Source organism: Equus caballus, chromosome 20, assembly GCF_041296265.1.
Source record: "Equus caballus isolate H_3958 breed thoroughbred chromosome 20, TB-T2T, whole genome shotgun sequence".
Classification (NCBI taxonomy): domain Eukaryota; kingdom Metazoa; phylum Chordata; class Mammalia; order Perissodactyla; family Equidae; genus Equus; species Equus caballus.
This window is the reverse complement of record NC_091703.1, coordinates 7,751,949-7,756,554: the sequence shown is the minus strand read 5'-3', so window position 1 is coordinate 7,756,554 and position 4,606 is coordinate 7,751,949. Positions and strand designations below refer to the sequence as shown.

Sequence of the window (4,606 nt, the reverse complement as noted above, 5' to 3'; positions counted from 1 at the left end):
AAAAGATCTCTCTGTTTACAGTTTGGAGAATGGACTGGGTGGCACCCAAGTGGGGCCCAAGTGGATGTGGAAGGTCAAGCAGAGGCCAGGGTAGTAGCCCTGTGAGAAAGCATGGTGGCTTTGTCATTGGAATTTGCGGCCAGATTCGTGATTGGTTGGATGGAAGTGGTGAGAGAGAGGGAGGGAGGAGTAAAGGATGACTCCCCGGCAACTTCCTGACCGCAGGCATCACTCCCCGGGTCACAAACACTGCAGCAGGACCAGGCTCGGGAGTGGTAATCACGCTAGGTAATTTTGGCCAGGTTGCACCTGGGGTAGCTCTGCGACATCCAAGTGGAGATGTCATGTAGGCAGGAGGATAATGAGTCCAGAGCTCAGAGCAGACGTCTAGTCTGGGGAAGTAAATTTGAAAGTCATGAGAACATACCTGGTAACTGAAGTGTTGTGCACCGATGAGGTTGCTTAGGGAGAGAATGTAAAGTGAGACATGAAAAGGGCTGACGGCTGAGTCTTGAGAAACTGCAGCCTTTGAAGTTGGGAGGAGGGTAAGCTGTCAAAAGAGCCTTAAAGAAGCAGCGGGAGGAAGAAGAGAACCAGGAGAGTGCATCACAGAGGCCAAGGGACGAGTGCCGGCTGGGCCTCGGCGCTAGTGGCTCTTTAGAACTTGGGCACCCACGTACCGCCCTGCAGCGTGTGGCTTCCTTTATATTTCCACAGTGTCTTCAACATCTGCCTCTTTACAAGATATTTTGCTTCTGACAAGCTCAATTTTACTTGCCTTTACGTAGAATATACACCTACAGAAGACCCCTCCATTTGGGCAATTTAAACCCAGCTGTCAGCAAGTTCACCGATTAGAGTCCCGTTTATGAAACTGTTGAGTGCTTCTGAGAAGAGAAATAAAAAAGAGAGGGGAAAGGCGAGAAGGCAAAGGAAAAAAGGAAAAGCCACTGTTTATTGAGCATCTACTCTGTGCTGTTCCACATGCTTGTCTAACCCTTTCAAAGTGGCGCAAATGACTCTTACTCTCCTCATTTTAAAGGCTCGGAGACGTTAAATAATTTGAGCAAAGCCACAAAGATAGTGCCTTGTGTATGGAGAGCCAAATCGCCAACTTATACCTATCTATTTGGAAAATGTTTTTCTAGGGCAGTCCCTCGCAGGAGGTTCATGTGTGCTTGTGAAACGCAAGCACATTATCTCAGAGGCAAAACAGCTACAGGAAAGGAGGAAGAGTCCAATGTGACAGAGAAAAGGTAATCTTTGACAGCAATGTCTAAACATGACTCTGACGAATGACCCCCTGAATAGATGTGCTCCTTTTGCCTTGTTTAATGATATTGGTGGATTGAAGTTTAGTGGAAATAGCTGTGGTGTGATGGATTTATTAGTGGCAATTACAGGTGAGGACTCCTCTGCACTGGGTCTATTTTAATGGGAACACCATTTAGGGGAGTTAGCGGGCACAAGCCTATTTATTCCTCTGCCTCCCTCATTAGCTCCTCTCAGCTCAGGAGGAAACTGCAGTCTAATGTGGCCTAGATTCCCTTCAGAATAGCCAGGGTCCTCAGAACTCTCATTAAAGGGCCTCTGGGTAGAGTCTGGTGAAGGAGGGCCTGTGACCACACATCTCTGTTACTGGAGCAGGTGCTGCTATGGGCTAAATGTTCTGGAAAGGAGGCAGGACAGGGAACAGCTTTGGCCACTGTGGGGGGCAGAGGGAAACGACAAGGTAGTGGTTGCTTCACCATGTTGCTTGTACACACAGACAATCATTGTTGGCAGTGTCATCTTGACTCTCAATGATAGCGTCTGTGACAGGTAATCTCAGTTCTGTAGGTGGGTGAAGGTAATGCCATTCTCCAGAACACAAGTTTATTTGTGGCACCTTGGTGCTGCATAATTAAGGGGACTGAAAAGACAAACTGGGGCATACCCAGAGATTCTTGTGTCCACGTTCAATAGAGGCCTGTTTCGATGAAACGTTTCAGGTGGGAGTGAGGCTGCAGAATGAAACAGAGGGGGAATCACCGGAAAGCATCCTCCATCTGCCTGGGAAGACCTGCATCAGGTGACTCTTCCACTCACCTTTCCTTACCACCTCCTTCCAGCACATCTAGAGGTAAACACCAAGAAGCACAAAGGACGAGGAGGAGCTGCTGACCCAGTAGACGCAGTTACAGCCAAAAGATCACACTTGGGTTTTCTTTTTGCCAAACAATTTGAAAATCTAAGGAGAGTGCTGATGTATAGACTAGCTAAATGGTTATTAAACAAGTTTTTTCTTCCTGGGCACACAATTATACTACATTTCCCAGCCCCTTTAGAATTACATGGAGCCAAGTGACATGTTCTTGCCACATTGAGCAGAAGTGATGGTCCTGACAGGCTGAGGCGGGTACGAGTAGGTGGGCCTTCTCCATTTCTCTCTGCCTCGACCCTTGTCTACTGGCCAGCTGATGTCAGGGTTTCCAAAAGGCCACAAGGTGAAGATGGCTGTGCCTCAACACGGAAGGAGCTTGGGTCCCTGAATGACTGTGTGGAGCAGAGCTCACTGACCGCATTGAACTGTGACAAAAGCAAGTGATAAACTTTTCTTGTCCCAGATCACTGAGATGTTGAGGCTAGTCTGTCACAGCAGTCAGCGTTATTTCCTTTAGCAGAGACCTTTGCAGCCGGGGTCATGGTCTTTGCAATCAGCGTCTTCATCCTCTTCTCCTGAAGTCTTCAACAGCTTTACAAAAATCAGGATCGACTTTTTTGTTCTTTGTTCTTTGTTCATTTTAGATTTTAATGAATTTGTCAGCAACAAAGCATTTTGTCAAATAATTATTAATGAGAAATCAATTTTAAGAAAGCCCAAACCAATGTAACAGCTCGGTAATTAATCATTCAAAATGAAAAATTGGACGTTTAAGGCCTGATGTGCCATTCAAGTAAAATTACAGAGATTTGCTTCAAAACATCATCTAACATTTTAGGGGAACAAGTGCTCCCTGTTTCCTCCTCTGAGTCTGTTTTCAGTTCTTGAACTGTCCAACGCTCTGTGTCAACTCTTTGGAATGTGCATCTCATGTGTCCTTTACTGATGAAATGTCATGAGCTGCCCTTCAACATTTGGCATTTCCCAAACTTGGCACCAAAAGGATTTGCCTTTGTTCACTGTAACACAATTGTCATCCTTTTTCTAAAGTCAGATTTCTGATTCTCTTCCACTGGGCCCAGAAAAATTTATTTCCTTTACCATTTCTACCCTAATTTTGGGTTTTCAGGCCTGAAAGTGATATCGTGGGAACCAACAGAGGACTTGGAAATCGGAAGAGATGAGAATACGGAGACCCCTCTCCAGTGAATTTCTGCACCGGTCGCTTTGCTCAGCTTTCCCTCCTGTTCCTGAAACGTCTTCCTCATTCCTCTCAGCCTCTCTAAATCCTCCAAATGCTTCAAGTTTCACTAATTCCCTTATAAGGCTTATAGAATTTCCCACATGGACCCTCAGTAGGTTAAAATTTCCAAGAGCACAAAGAACACTTTTGATTGTGTTCTTCCTCATTTCCCCACTGTCTAGCACTGTACTTAGCGTTTGTCAGACGCTTAAAATATACGTGCTGAATGAGTTGATGGCTTTGAATGACTGGGGGAATTTTGGGTCCTTCACTCATCTCAAGTAAACTGTGAATCATCAGAAAGAATAGAAGGAAAAGAGATTCATTCTTCTCAAAACACACACCGTCTGTACCACATAATTTAGCAATTAATTATGATTAATTTAGCAATTAAAATGAGCAATTTAATGCTCATTTTGACAGTACAAAGAACCGGCAGCATTTGTTTCCATGTCACTTTAACAACATTTCCAGCTCAACTGACTGACTTAGGAGGAATAATAATCACAAATGACAGTGTCCATGACGGCCTCCACCCAAAAACATAAAGCGGACTATTGTGTTCTTGCAGATATGATACGCTTTGCATTTTCTTTCTCTTGTTTTATTTTTTAATAGAAATATCTGTTGATCTACATGGCATTCTCTGGAGAATATACGAGCTGGGTGTGATGGGTAGAATAATGCCTCCCTCCCCCAAAGATGTCCACTGTGACTATGTTATGTTACACGTGAGAGGGAATGAAGGTTGCAGACAGAATTAAGGCTACTAATGAGCTGACTTTAAAACATAGGAGATTATCCTGGATTACCTAGGTGAGCCCAACATAATCACAAAGCCCATACAGGACCTTTGTGGAGGAGGGAAGCAGAGGAGGCGGTGTTGCAGTGATGCACGTGAGAAAGACTCCACTGGCCATTGCTGGCATTGACCATGGAAGAGATCCATGAGCCAAGGACTGAGGGAAGCTCCTGGAAACTGGAAAAGTCAAGAAAATAGGTTTTCCCTTACAACCTCCAGAAGGAATGCAGCCCTGCCAACACCTTAGTGTTAGCCCATTGAGACGTGCTTTGGAATTCTGATCCCCAGAACAATAAGATAATAGATTTGTGTTGTTGTAAGCCACCAAGTTTGTGGTAATTTGTTACGGCAACAATAGGAAACTAATACATTAGGGGTTCTAAATAAAAAGACAAGGATGGGTGCAGTTGCATTTTAC

General features: G+C 44.7%; 1 long non-coding RNA gene across 1 annotated transcript; it reads left to right on the top strand.

Annotated features, from left to right (window-relative positions):
• The first annotated feature begins 269 nt into the window (after nt 1-269).
• LOC111769249 (uncharacterized) lies at nt 270-3,956 on the top strand. Its single transcript, XR_002802102.2, has 3 exons — nt 270-1,256; nt 1,992-2,071; nt 3,273-3,956. It is a non-coding gene; the product is annotated as an uncharacterized lncRNA (long non-coding RNA).
• The last annotated feature ends 650 nt before the right edge of the window (nt 3,957-4,606 follow it).